Consider the following 14,803-nt stretch of genomic DNA (forward strand, 5'->3'; position numbering starts at 1 on the left):
AGCAGGGTGGCTGGCGGACAGGAGCGGATAGCAGTTTGGCTGGCGGAGAGGAGCGGATAGCAGGGTGGCTGGCGGAGAGGAGAGGATAGCAGGATGGCTTACAAAGGAGCGGATATCAGGGTGGCTGGCAGAGAGGAGCGGATAGCAGGGTGGTTGGCAGGGAGGAGCGGATACCAGATTGGCTGGCGGAGAGGAGCGGAGAGCTGATTGGCTGGCGGAGAGGAGCGGATGGCGGAGTGGTTGGCGGAGAGGAGCGGATAGCACGGTTGCTAGCTGAGAGGAGCGGATAGTAGTGTCGCTGGTGGAGAGGAGCGAATAGCAGGGTGGCTGGCAGACAGGAGCGGATAGCAGATTGGCTGGTGGATAGGAGATGATAGCAGATTGGCTTGGGGAGAAAAGCGGATAGCAGATTGGCTGAAACAGGAGCGGATAGCAGGGTGGGTGGCGGAGAGGAGTGGATAGCAGGGTGGTTGGCGGAGATGAGCAAATAGCAGATTGGCTGGCCAAGAGGAGCGGATAGCAGGGTGGATGACACAGGAGCGATAGCAGGGTGGCTGGCGGAGAGGAGCGGATAGCAGATTGGCTGACATAGGAGCGGATAGCAGGGTGGGTGCCGTAGAGTAGCGGATAGCAGGGCTGGTAGCGGAGAGGAGCGGATAGCAGATTGGCTGACAAAGAGGAGCTGATAGCAGGGTGGCTGGCGGAGAGCATCGGATAGCAGGGTGGTTGGCGGAGAGGAGTGGATAGCAGGGTGGTTGGCGGAGAGGAGTAGATAGCAGATTGGCTGGCCAAGAGGAGCGGATAGTAGGGTGGCTGGCATAGCGGAGCGGATAGCAGATTGGATGACACAGGAGCGGATAGCAGATTGGCTGGCGGAGAGGAGCGGAAAGCAGGGTGCCTGGCGGAGAGGAGCGGATAGCACATTGGCTCGTGGAGAGTAGCAGATAGCACATTGGCTGACGGAGAGGAGCGGATAGCAGATTGGCTTACATAGAGGAGCGGATAGCAGGGTGGCTGACCCAGGAGCGGATAGCAGGGTGGCTGGCGGAGAGGAGCGGATAGCAGATTGGATGGGAAAGAGGAGTTGATAGCAGATTGGCTGACACAGGAGTGGATAGCAGATTGGCTGGCCTAGAGGAGAGGACAGCAGATTGGCTGGCAGAGAGGAGCGGATAGCAGGGTGGCTGACCCAGGAGCGGATAGCAGGGTGGCTGGCGGAGAGGAGCGGATAGAAGATTGGCTGGGAAAGAGGAGTTGATAGCAGATTGGCTGACACAGGAGTGGATAGCAGATTGGCTGGCGGAGAGGAGAGGACAGCAGATTGGCTGGCGGAGAGGAGCGGACAGCAGGGAGGCTGGCGTAGAGGAGCGGATAGCAGGGTGGCTGGTGGAGAGGAGCGATATCGGATTGGCTGGCAAAGAGGAGCGGATAGCGGATTGGCTCGCACAGGAGCGGATAGCAGATTGGCTGACGGAGATGAGCGGATAGCACTTTGGCTGGCGGAGAGGAGCGGATAGCAGGGTGGCTGGCGGAGAGGAGCGGATAGCAGGGTCGTTGGCGGAGAGGAGCGGATAGCATGTTGGCTGGCGGAGAGGAGCGGATAGCAGGGTGCCTTGCGGACAGGAGCGGATAGCAGGGTGGCTGACACAGGAGCGGATAGCAGATTGGCTGGTGGAGAGGAGCGAATAGCAGGGTGGCTGGTGGAGAGGAGCGGATAGCAGGGTGGTTGGCAGAGAGGAGTAGATAGCATGGTGGTTGGCAGAGAGGAGCGGATAGCAGGGTGGTTGGCATAGAGGAGCGGATAGCAGGGTGGCTGGCAAAGAGGAGCGGATAGCAGATTGGCTGACGGAGAGGTTCTGATAGAAGATTGGCTGACTGAGAGGAGTGGATAGAAAATTGGCTGGCGGAGAGGAGAGGATAGCAGGGTGGCTGACAAAGGAGCGGATAGCAGATCGGCTGACGGAGAGGAGCGGGTAGCAGGGTGGTTGGCGGAGAGGAGCGGACTGCAGGGTGGCTGGAGGAGAGGAGCAGATAGCAGATTGACTGACAAAGGAGAGGATAGCAGGGTGGCTGACAAAGGAGCGGATAGCAGATCGGCTGACGGAGAGGAGTGGATGGCAGGGTCGTTGGCGGAGAGGAGCGGATAGCAGGGTGGTTGGCGGAGAGGAGCAGATAGTACATTGGCTGGCGGAGAGGAACGGATAGCAGGGTGGCTGGCGGAGAAAAGCGGATAGCAGGGTGGCTGGCGGAGAGGAACGGATAGCAGGGTGGCTGACAAAGGAGCGGATAGCAGGGTGGCTGGTGGAGACGTGCGGATAGCAGGGTGGTTGGCAGAGAGGAGCGGAGATCAGGGTGCCTGGCGGAGAGGAGAGGATAGCAGGGTGGCTGGCAAAGAGGAGCAGATAGCAGATTGGCTGGCGGAGAGGAGCTGATAGCAGGGTGGTTGGATGAGAGGAGCAGATAGCAGGGTGGCTGGCGGAGAGGAGCGGATTGCTGGGTGGCTGGCAGAGAGAAGCGGATAGCAGATTGACTGACACAGGAGTGGATAGCAGATTGGCTGGCGGAGAAGAGCGGATAGCAGGGTGATTGGCTGAGAGGAGCAGATAGCAGGGTGGCTGGCGGATTGGAGCGGATTGCAGATTGACTGACACAGGAGTGGATAGCAGATTGGCTGGCGGAGAGGAGCGGATCGCAGGGTGGCTGGCGGAGAGGAGCGGATAGGAGATTGGCTGAGAAAGAGGAGCGGATAGGAGATTGGCTGACACAGGAGCGAATAGCAGATTGGCTGGTGGAGAGGAGCGGATAGCAGATTGCTTGGCGGAGAGGAGAGGATAGCAGGGTGGCTGGCGGAGAGGAGCGAATAGGAGATTGGCTGGCAAAGAGAAGCGGATAGCAGATTGGGTGACACAAGAGCGGAGAGCAGATTGCGTTACACAGGAGCGGATAGCAGATTGGCTGTCGGAGAGGAGCGGATAGCAGGGTGGCTGGCGGAGAGGAGAGGATAGCAGGGGGGCTGACAAAGGAGCGGATAGCAGATTGGCTGGTTGAGAATAGCGGATAGCAGGGTGGCTGGTGGAGAGGAGCGGATAGCAGATTGGCTGGCAGAGAGGAGAGGATAGCAGGGTGGTTGGCGGAGAGGAGCGGATAGCAGGGTGGCTGGCGGAGAGGAGCGGATAACAGGGTGGCTGGCGGAGAGGAGCGGATAGCAGATTGGCTGGCGGAGAGGAGTGGATAGCAGACTGGCTGGCAAAGAGGAGCGAATAGCAGATTGGCTGGCGGAGAGGAGCGGATAGCAGATTGGCTGACAAAGGAGTGGATAGCAGATTGGCTGGCGGAGAGCAGCGGATCGCAGGGTGGCTGGCGGAGAGGAGCGGATAGCAGGGTGGCTGGCGGAGAGGAGCGAATAGCAGAATGGCTGGCGGAGAGGAGCGGATAGCAGATTGGCTGACAAAGGAGTGGATAGCAGATTGGCTGGCGGAGAGGAGCGGATAGCAGATTGGCTGGTGGAGAGGAGCGAATAGCAGATTGGGTGACACAGGAGCGGATAGCAGATTGGGTGACACAGGAGCGGATAGCAGATTGGCTGACGGAGAGGAGCGTATAACACATTGGCTGTCTGAGAGGAGCGGATAGCAGGGTGGCTGGTGGACAGGAGCGGATAGCAGGGTGGCTGGCGGAGAGGAGAGGATAGCAGGGTGGCTGGCGGAGAGGACCAGATAGCAGGGTGGTTGGCGGATAGGAGCGGATAGCAGATTGGCTGGCGGAGAGGAGCGGATAGCAGGGTGGCTGGTGGAGAGGAGTGGATAGCAGGGTGGTTGGCAGAGAGGAGCGTATAGCAGGGTGGCTGGCGGAGAGGAGAGGATAGCAGATTGCCTGACAGAGAGGAGCGGATAGCAGATTGGCTGGCAGAGAGGAGGGGATAGCAGGGTGGCTGGCGGAGATGAGCAGAAAGCAGGGTAGCTGGCGGAGGGGAGCGGATAGCAGGGCGGCTGGTAGAGAGGAGCGGAAGGCGGATTGGCTGACACAGGAGCGCATAGCAGATTGGCTGACAAAGGAGTGAATAGCAGATTGGCTGACGGAGAGGAGCGGACAGCACATTGGCTCGCGGAGATGAGCGGATAGCAGGATGGTTGGCAGAGAGGAGCGGATAGCAGGGTGGCTGGAGGAGAGGAGCGGATAGCAGATTGGCTGACGGAGAGGATGGATAGCAAATTGGCTGGCGGAGAGGAGCGGATAGTAGGGTGGCTGACACAGGAGAGGGTAGCAGATTGGCTGACGGAGAGGAGCGGCAGGCGGATTGGCTGACACAGGAGAGGATAGCAGATTGGCTGACGGAGAGGGGAGGAAAGCACATTGGCTGGCGGAGATGAGTGGATAGCAGGATGGCTGGCGGAGAGGAGCGGATAGCAGATTGGCTGGGGGAGAGGAGTGGATAGCAGATTGGCTGACACAGGAGCGGATAGCAGGATGGCTGGCGGAGAGGAGCGGATCGCAGATTGACTGACACAGGACCGGATAGCAGAATGACTGACACAGGAGCGGATAGCAGATTGGCTGAGGAGAGTGGCGGATAGCAGGGTGGCTGGAAGAGAGGAGCGTATAGCAGGGTGGCTGGCGGAGAGGAGCGGATAGCAGGGTGGTTGGCGGAGAGGAGCAGATAACACACTGGCTGGCGGTGAGGAGCGGATAGCAGGGTGGCTGGCGGAGAGGACCGGATAGCAGGCTGGTTGGCGGAGAGGAGCAGATAGCAGATTGGCTGGCGGAGAGGAGCGGATAGCAGGGTGGCTGGCGGAGAGGAGAGGATAGCAGGAAGGTTGGCGGAGAGGAGCGGATAGTAGATTGGCTGGAGGAGAACAGCGGATAGCAGGGTGGCTGGCGGAGAGGAGCGGATAGCAGGGTGGCTGACACAGGAGCGGAAAGCAGATTGGCTGGCGGAGAGGGGCGGATAGCAGGGTGGCGGCAGAGAGGAGCGGAAGGCGGATTGGCTGACACAGGAGCGCATAGCAGATTGGCTGACAAAGGAGTGGATAGCAGATTGGCTGACGGAGAGGAGCGGACAGCACATTGGCTCGCGGAGATGAGCGGATAGCAGGATGGTTGGCAGAGAGTAGCGGATAGCAGGGTGGCTGGAGGAGAGGAGCGGATAGCAGATTGGCTGACGGAGAGGATGGATAGCAAATTGGCTGGCGGAGAGGAGCGGATAGTAGGGTGGCTGACACAGGAGAGGGTAGCAGATTGGCTGACGGAGAGGAGCGGCAGGCGGATTGGCTGACACAGGAGCGGATAGCAGATTGGCTGACGGAGAGGGGTGGATAGCACATTGGCTGGAGGAGATGAGCGGATAGCAGGATGTCTGGCGGAGAGGAGCGGATAGCAGATTGGCTGGTGGAGAGGAGCGGATAGCAGATTGGCTGACACAGGAGCGGATAGCAGATTGGCTAGTGGAGAGGAGCGGATTGCAGGGTGGCTGGCGGAGAGGAGCGGATAGCAGGGTTGTTGGGAGAGAGGAGCGGATAGCAGGGTGGCTGGCGGAGAGGAGCGGATAGCAGATTGGCTGACACAGGAGCGGATAGCAGATTGGCTGGCAGAGAGCAGCGGATAGCAGATTGGCTGACACAGGAGCGGATAGCATATTGGATGACACAGGAGCGGATAGCAGATTGGCTGGCAGATAGGAGCGGATAGCAGGGTGATGGCGGAGAGGAGCGGATAGCAGGGTGGCTGGCGGAGAGGAGCAGGTGGCAGAATGGCTGACTGAGAGGAGCGGATAGCGGAGCGGCTGGCGGACAGGAGCCGATAGCGGGGTGGCTGGCGGACAGGAGCGGATAGCAGGGTGGCTGGCAGAGTGGAGCAGGTGGCATAGTGGCTGGCGGAGAGGAGCGGATAGCAGAGGGGCTGACTGAGAGGAGCGGATAGCGGGGCGGCTGGCTGACAGGAGCGGATAGCGTGACGGCTGGCGGACAGGAGCGGATAGCTGGGTGGCAGGCGGAGAGGAGAGAATAGGAGGGTGGCCTGCGGAGGGAGCGGATAGCAAGGGTGGCTGACGGATAGGAGAGAATAGGAGGGTGGCTGGTCAAGAGGAGCGGATTGCAGGGTGGCTGACAGAGAAAAGCGGATTACAGGGTGGCTGACGGAGAGGCTTGGCGAATGGAGTAGATTGGTGAGTGGCGCGGTGTCGGATTGTTTTGCATAAGAGTGTGGGAAACTGACATGCAAGTCTCAAGGATGAGGCTCGTTCTTATCTACTGGGAGGCAATAACAGAATAATAAATTAAAGGGTTGGCCAGGATGTTAAATAGCCAATGAAGTTACAGCTGTGCTTGTTTGTACCTTATTAACCAATTAGCAATTGCTTGATTGCTTGCTTTAAGTGTATAAAGATGTATGCTGGAGAGAAATAAAATGACTCTGCTTTTAATCATATTGGTGGTCGAGCTCTGTCCACGTACGCCTGCGCTGCAACAAATGGTGACCCCGACGTGATTCGTATCGAATGAAAGTGTCGGTGGCCTGACCCAGGCGGAGAAGCCCAGAGGCGAACGGCCAGGAGCCTGAGCCCAGAGGCGGGGAGTGCTTATCCGACGTGACTCGTATCGAGTGATGATAGTGTCGGGAGCTTGAGCCCAGAGGCGAACGGCCAGGAGCCTGAGCCCAGAGGCGGGCGGCTGGGAGCCGCGGCGGGGAGTGCTTGAGAAGCCCCCGGATTCCGACGTGACTCGTATCGAGTGATGATAGTGTCGGGAGCTTGAGCCCAGAGGCGAACGGCCAGGAGCCTGAGCCCAGAGGCGGGCGGCTGGGAGCCGCGGCGGGGAGTGCTTGGGAAGCCCCCGGACTCCAACGTGATTCGTATCGAATGATGATAGTGTCGGGAGCCTGAGCCCAGAGGCGAGTGGCTGGGAGCCTGAGCCCAGAGGCGGGGAGGAGCTGCGGCGGGGAGTGCCGGAGAAGCCCGCGAGCGTCCGAAAAGAGAGACGCACCTGAGCCCTGAGGAGAGCGGCTATAAGCCGCGGAGGAGAGGGGCGGCTATAAGTCGCGGAGATAAGCGGCGGCTACAAGCCGCGGAGGAGAAGGGCGGCTATAAGCCGCGGTGGATAAGGGCAGAGCAGCTAACGTGAGTACCGCTGTATCAGCTGAAGAAAAGATAACACAGAAGCCTTTGTTGTACATTATGAACAGACAGGGGAAAAGAATCTCCCCTGCTGCACTATCTTACTTATTAAGAAGAGAGGGGGAGTTGTGGAGGCTCCTCCTGACCGGCCTTCGGGCACAGGACGAGGAGGTGCTCCGCTGGAAGCGAGCCCTGGACGGGAAGACGTTGGAGTGCATGGCACAGGCAGAGGGTCGTGAGCAGGCAGAGGCACGTGAGGAGGTGCTCCGCTGCAAGCGAGCCCTGGACGGGAGGTTTGAGCCTGGGACAGTGCTGGGAAAACCGTTGTGCTTCTCCGGTATGAACAGCAATAGCTGACACAGGATTCACAGATTAAAAGAAGCCAAGCAGGGAAGGAAAAGGAACAGCATGAGTTAACTAAGCAAGCTAAAGATAAGACTTGGCGAACAGCCCAGACTAAAGAGAGCGTGACTGGGCCCAAAAAAAAGTTAATGAGAGCTGCAAAACTCGGCCTGGCATTACCGGAATGTGTTAGATTTTTTTTTCTTATGGGTAAAGAAACGCTACAAAAAAGACTGACTGCTTGGACCCATGATTTTTACTGCAGAAAGACCCCTCCACATCAGAAGAATTTTTCTACTGATGATTGGCCTATGTAATTTTTTAGTCCTATTGTGTTTTTGGACAGCATTTCCCCCGTAGAAGCTGAATCATGCCGGTGGTGGAAAACAAGGGAAAACACTTATGTTGTTGATGTTGCCAAAGTCCAGAAATTCCTGATTAAAAAGACATTGAGAATTGACCCTGGTGAAGAAACAAAGAATTACACACTGGCAGGACGAAATTTGTGGGACTTATGTTTGGAATTGTGGTATTAATTGAATTTCGGGGTTTATTCTACAGGCTGCGCCCTGTGTTTTGGATAATTCCTTCAGTATGTATAGCCCACCCTAATTGGATTGTAAATGATATGTCCTTCTTATTTTATTGAGGCTGAGAAAGCATTGCCGTGGGAGTTAGTATGTTTGAAGTTTTGAATGGCCAGCTGATGGCCATTCGGAGTGATTTTGAGCACCAGGATAGCCCACTGCCCTTACAGATATATTAGGAGTACCATTTGATCTGGAGTTGTAAAAATATATTTAGACACTGTTTAAGTAAAAGTGTAAATATTTGCAGTGCCCCTCCCCAGCATGTAAACCGGTTGAGTTGGGGGGTGAGGGCTTTTACATACCGAACCCTGCCGGGTTCATGGGGAGGATGATTGTGGAATTAATTGCCCCAGCTTTTTAGAGTTTAATTGTTTTTGTTTTTCAAGTTTGAGAAAACTCAGCCAAAGGGTTTGTTGAGTATTCTCAAAGGGGGGAATTGTGGATTGTTTAGGCATAAATTTAGGTAATTTGGGAGAATGGCTTTGAATTTATGTGACCCTAAGAATTTTTATGTAAAGTGCCTTTGTTAGTCTATTTAGATTTTTTGTTAATTTTGTGTTATGTGCTGATTATTGGCCGTTGTAGATTGCTTGATATTAGATGTGGCCTATATTATAATAGACAGCGTATTTGGAGAGGAAATATGGATCGGGCCCAGGCAGGCACGCAATAGATAGAGAATTTGAAGGGAAAACAGGATCGGGCCCAAGCGGACAGGCAACAGATAAGGCTTGGAAAGCTGGCTGAAAAACTCTTGAGGGCGTAGCGAGACTAAAAGTTTAACTCTATGGTTGCCAGAGGGAATAGCAGTTGAATTTTGAAAATGCTTAGAGAAAAGTTTTTGGTGTTTTGAAATGTTTGTAAATAAATTTAGGCAAAGAAATTAGTTTGCAATTGTTTGGCCATGAATATTTTGTTGCATTAGTTGAAGATTGTATATTGTGCTATGTAATTGTAATTGTATTAGGCTAAGGGCATATAAGTGGTGATGTTTTTTTTTTTTTAGTGTTTAAAATTAGAAGCTAATAGTAAGAAATTTTAAGCTGTGATTAGCTTTGAATTTTAGGAGTAAGCTAGGAAGCAATTGTATTAATGTAAATGATTTACCTGATGAAGTAATTTTTTTGTTTTGCCTGCTAGCTATATAGGGTTTTGGTATATTTTAAGTAATGATTAATTGCCCAGTAGGGGTAGTTTTGTTTTTGTTTTTTAGATATTAAAGAAAATTGGTGTTAGCTGCATAGCATTTAATGTACCATGTAATTATTTATGGAGTTTAAATTTATGTTTCATGTTTTATGTTTGTTTGTGATATGTGTTTCTGGCCAGAAAGAATTGTGATTTTGTTAAAATGTTTATGTGGTTTATGTTGTGTTTTTCCTGCTAGGACCCCCCCCCACTCAGTGTCAGTTTGATCACCTGACACATGGGGGATGGATTGGTAATAGAAATTTGTCACGATTTGGTGTGCAATAGAGATTGGGGGAACCCTGCAGAATTTATACCATTTATGTGTTTGAATTTGTGTATTTATGTTTGTTTTGTTTGATGTTGTTGGTGTTGTATGTTATGAATTGCATGGTTATGGATAAGCCTTATATATTGAGGAAGCATTATTTGGCTTTTAGTTTTGTTTTGCTTAATTGGTTATTGTTAATTTTTTATGTGTTTAGGAATAGGGGGGAGATGTCCGGTTGCATCTTCCCTATGCTGCCTTGGTGGAAAATTACAGCAGCGTGGTCACAAGAACAGAGGGATGAGATAAAGTTGTTATGAGAAAGTAGGGAACTGCCAGAGCGAGGCAAAGGCCAGGTGGCCTAATTGGATCAGATACGGTGCATGGGAAATGGGAAGACAGTAAGCCAGGTGGATTCCGGCGAAGTGGGTCCGGCCTTGGCTGATTTTGGCGCAGAGTGCCATAAATACTATGGCCTTCTGTTTGCTTGCCCCATGTTGCTGCAGTGAAAGCCCTTATTGGAAATCTGCTTTGTGGGTGTTTGCACATTGGCAGAACCCTCCTGGCCCCTTGGGCCACTTGCGTTACCTGGAGGAGGGATGTATAGGTAAAAATAGGGCACTGCGGAAGATATTGTTACGGTTTAGTTAGGCAGCTGGTGTTTAGATTTGCTTTTAGTTTTGCTGTTTAATAGATTGTAGTAATGTGATGCTATGAACTGGGAATGTTTTGCTGTGCCTTCCCTTTTTTATTATGAGAAGAGGGGGAAGTGTCGGATTGTTTTGCATAAGAGTGTGGGAAACTGACATGCAAGTCTCAAGGATGAGGCTCGTTCTTATCTGCTGGGAGGCAATAACAGAATAATAAATTAAAGGGTTGGCCAGGATGTTAAATAGCCAATGAAGTTACAGCTGTGCTTGTTTGTACCTTATTAACCAATTAGCAATTGCTTGATTGCTTGCTTTAAGTGTATAAAGATGTATGCTGGAGAGAAATAAAATGACTCTGCTTTTAATCATATTGGTGGTCGAGCTCTGTCCACGCACGCCTGCGCTGCAACAGCGCGGATAGCAGGGTGGCTGGCGGAGAGGAGCGGATAGCAGGGTGGCTGGCGGATAGGAGCGGATAGCAGGGGGGCTGACGGAGAGGAGCCGATAGCAGGGTGGCTGGCGGATAGGAGCCCATAGTAGGGTGGCTGGCGGAGAGGCTTGACAATCAGGTGTCAACCTGAGCAGTGGAGCATGTAAGATGCACAGCCGCATCCCCCCATACCTTCTCCTGCTTCCACCCAGGTTGGGAGGTAAACTCTGCAGAGGAACTTCTGAACTCTGGAGGCTCCACTGACCAAGGACAGAAACTGCAGGTGGGGGGAGACTGTTGGCTTACTTGGGGGTGCGTCTTTTGCTCATGGTTTGTGTTATGAATCCTGTTTGTGGAGTTTTCCCAACATGATGCCACATTGTGTCCCTCCTTTATTAAAAGGATTTTGCTACACTCAGACTCTGTGCTTGTGAGAGGGGAAGTCTTGCCCCTTAGAGGTGTGATATTTAATTGTCCCATGTCACTGGGTGGGGGTCGAGCTGGTTTTACATTGTGTTATTGAAATAGAACCCCTACAGACTGAACCCGGCCCTTGTTGCTGCCAACTCAGATGGGCAGAAGAGTTTCATTAGGAAGAACAACATACAATCTGGAGCCACCCTCAGGACCTGTGCCTCACACACAGAGCTGTGCCCTTTATTCAGCCAGCTCCCCTCCAGGCACTGTGAATCCTTCGCACCCTGGAGACTGAACCTTGGCTGTGTGTTCTAGAGTCGCTGGGCTGGCCCGTGGAGTACACGGCAGGCCTGGGTTCCCCTCCCACCACTGGGGAAGTGGCATGAGAGGGACAGAGAGCTGGAAGCCTGCCTGGGCAACGGCAGGAGTCAAAGGATCAGGGCACAGGATACCTCTCGAATGGGAGAGAGTTTGAAGGACTCTGCCCCAGAAGGGGAAAACAATAGAGAGCCCTGTCCAAAGGGCCAGGTCCACGAAGAGGTAGCGGCAGTTTCTGGAGTGAGAGAGGGGCTGCAGCCTTAGAGTGACAGGCAGAGATACAGCGTGTGACCACAAGCAGGGGCATTGGTCACACACAGCTCATCCTCAGGATAGTCAGGAGGCAGCACCAGCCCATGGTGAACAGAGCATCCCATCATAAGGTGCCATTGGTGGAGTACGGGAAAAAAGGTGCATTTAGCCTGAAACTCAAACACCCTTTTTCTGGGTGAGAGCCTCTAACCACTTTGACAAACATTCTGAGAGGCTGCTGCTTCCTTCTCCCCGACCACACCTTTCAAAGGCTAAATTTCATTAGTGCTGCGACGTTGCACCCATAACGCTTTCCAGAAATACGCTCATGAGTGTAAATGTGACCTAACTGGAATCTGTTTTATGCAGAGTTAAGAAGCGAGGTTTTGTCTTTATTTTTATATTTCCCACAGCTCTGTGTGGAGGTTCAATGGCCTCCTAACACATTGACCCTGCCCTGTTTGCTCCCACAGGCACCTGGCTTCACCATGGCCTGAGTGACCCCCTGAGATAATTGACCCTCCAGGCTCATAGAGGCCAGGAGCTAAGGGGGTAGCTAAGGGACCCCACATTTCTCCTCACTTGAGGAAATCCCTGTGAAACTCCCCCTTTCCCTGTGTCTTTTTCACACCCTCTGCCAGAGCCATTCCCCACGTTTTCTCCAGTTCGGCTGGCAGCAAGTCCAGCGCGAGGGGACGGGAGAGCTGCGATTTCAGGCTGTCGTGTTATGGCGGGATTGCTGCTAGGAATTGACAGAACCTGCTAATTCTGAGGAACAAACAGGGGAACGGGGCAGCGCTACAGAGTCAGGGAGTCAGGGGTGAAAGTCACTTAAAGGACTTACCGGTACGCGGGAGTCCTGAGCGGGGGGCGGGGCCTCAGGTGGAAGAGGCGGGGCTGTTAGAGCCCCAGGCCCTTTGAATCGAGATTTAAAGGGTCCAGGGCTCCGACTGCAGTAGAAGCGGATGGGAGCCCTGGGCCCTTTAAATCACTGCCAGAGCTACCAGCTGCGGAGGCTGCTGGGAGCCCCAGAGCTTGGGGCCATTCAAAGGGCCCGGGACTCCGGCTGCTGCTACCACAGCAGAGCCCTGCACCCTTTAAATGGCCGCCCGAGCCCTGTTGCTGGAGCCCCCGGGGCAGCGGCTGCGGCCGGGGTCTCCAGCGGTGATTTAAAAGGCCCAGGGCTACGGGCACGGCCGAGCTTACTCTCACTTCTGCAGGGAGCCAACTGGAGCAAATACAGGAAGGATTTCTAGCAAGGGCGCCGTGTAACTAACCAGAATGAAGAATATTCTCTGCCCCCCTCGTCTAACTCTGGGCCTGACTCTCTCCCGTGCTGAGGCCCCTTGCCCTGTCTCTGGCCGTGTCCGGGGGCTTCATGCCCCGGTAGAGCCCCGAAGGTAAAGGTGTGAGGTAGCCTCAGCCCCAACAAGACTCAGGCCCATGTCACTTTCATCCTGGGTTTCAGATGAGTGACCCCTAGAAGTTGGGGGGCCACCGGTGCCCAGACCATGGCCCGGCCACAGAGGCCCCGCCCCTGCTCATCCTCGTCCCCCGAGGCCCCGCCCACTTGCTGTTCACTGCCCTCCGCCCCCTCCCCCCAATCCTCCTACCTGCCCCTCACTCTTCCCCCAAGACGCCACTCACCTGCTGCTTGCTCCTCTCTGCCCCTTTCCCCTAAGGGGGGCTGCCAGGGGGCCATGGGGCCAGGCACCCATCACTTTTTCCTACCTTAGGTGAGCGAGGGGCGGGGGGTCCCTAGGGAAGGAGGCGGAGCAGGGGCAGGAAGAGGGAGGGGGCTCGGGAGAAAAGGCCCAGCGGGGGTGGGGCGCAGGCCTTGGGGGAAGAGGCGGAGGGGGGATGGGAGGAGGCAGCGCAGGGCATCGGGTTAAGAGGCAGAGCGGAGCTGGGTGCAGGCTCTCAAGTGAGCTACAGACCAACAGTGGTTCATAGTAACTATTTGTCACGGACTGTGGGGGAGTCCAGCCCTGCGCCCCTCTTCCGGGACTCACAGTGACTCTCAGCCAGCCAGTAAAACAGAAGGTTTATTGAACAACAGGAACACAGGATACAGCCCAGCTCGTGTTCAGAGCCAGGACCCCTTCTGGCCTTTCTGGGGGGTTCAGGGTGCTTGGATCCCAGCCTAGGATCCCCTGAAAAACCCACCACCCAGCTCCCAAACCGAAGACTGACCCCACCCTCTCCACTCAGCTCCTTTCCTTTTGTCCAGCTCCTGGGCTGAGGTGTCACCTCCCCTCCCCCAGGCCTAGCTCATGTTACAGTCTGCATACCTGCCTCTCACCTAAAATCCCTGGCTCTCCCATCCCCCACACAGACAGTCCCTACTCCACCACACTATTCAGCAAGTATTTTAGAAGACCTAGAACATTAGAGGAAATCATGACCTGCCAAGAGACAATTAATGGAGAGAAGCAGCAAGATTAATCCCGTACGTAGGATTGTACATTGGAGTCTCCTCGCTGTCGATAGCCCCCTGCTCGGCCAATCATCGGGTTAAGATGCAGAGCGGAAAAGGGTGCAGGCTGGGCCCCCACTTCTCTGGAGCTTCGCGTCCAGCACTCGAAAGATGACAATGGGCCCACGGAGGATTGACTCGCCCCACATCCCCAGTGTTCCCCCCTGCATGGGCGGCCATTTGGGGGAGGCTCAGCCACCCCTGGCCTCTTAGACGGGCTGTGGCTAAAACACTGACGTTGCTATGAGCAGGAGTTGAACCTGCGCAGGAAAACCTTCTTGGATTTTGAGTCCAACACCTTAGCCACTCAGCCATCACAGCTGTGAGCAAAGCAGGCCCCTAAGGCCAGTGAAACTCCCAGGCCTGACGTCATCTGAACTGCAGAATTCAAACAGCAAACCTGGCTCCCAAAGCACATGGGGGAATTTGGGGCTCTCGTTCCTTTGCCATGTGGTTAAGCACCAAACCAGCACCCTCCTGTGGGGTCTGTCATTGTTCCTCTCCACACTGTAACGATCGAGACAGGGAGAGGTGACCTGACCTGACCAAGGTCAGACAGTGAGGTAGAATCCAGCTCTGCCCCCCACCAGCTCCCGGCTCTATCCGCCAATGGACTGACTTTCTCGCTGGATTAAACTGTTTGTATTGGACTCTTTTCTCTATGTATAAACAGGACTAAGCCACAACTGGACTGTCCGACAGGAGAATGGGCCACGGCTCCCTTCCCCGGACCCTGGATTTCTCACCACTTCAGAGAAACTTGT

General features: G+C 54.5%; 1 non-coding gene across 1 annotated transcript; it reads right to left on the reverse strand.

Annotated features, from left to right (window-relative positions):
• Window positions 1-14,278: 14,278 nt before the first annotated feature.
• On the reverse strand, window positions 14,279-14,360 carry TRNAL-CAA. Its single transcript has one exon. It is a non-coding gene; the product is annotated as a tRNA-Leu (tRNA).
• Window positions 14,361-14,803: the final 443 nt, after the last annotated feature.

Source organism: Mauremys mutica, unplaced genomic scaffold (genome assembly GCF_020497125.1).
Source record: "Mauremys mutica isolate MM-2020 ecotype Southern unplaced genomic scaffold, ASM2049712v1 Super-Scaffold_100098, whole genome shotgun sequence".
Lineage (NCBI taxonomy): Eukaryota > Metazoa > Chordata > Testudines > Geoemydidae > Mauremys > Mauremys mutica.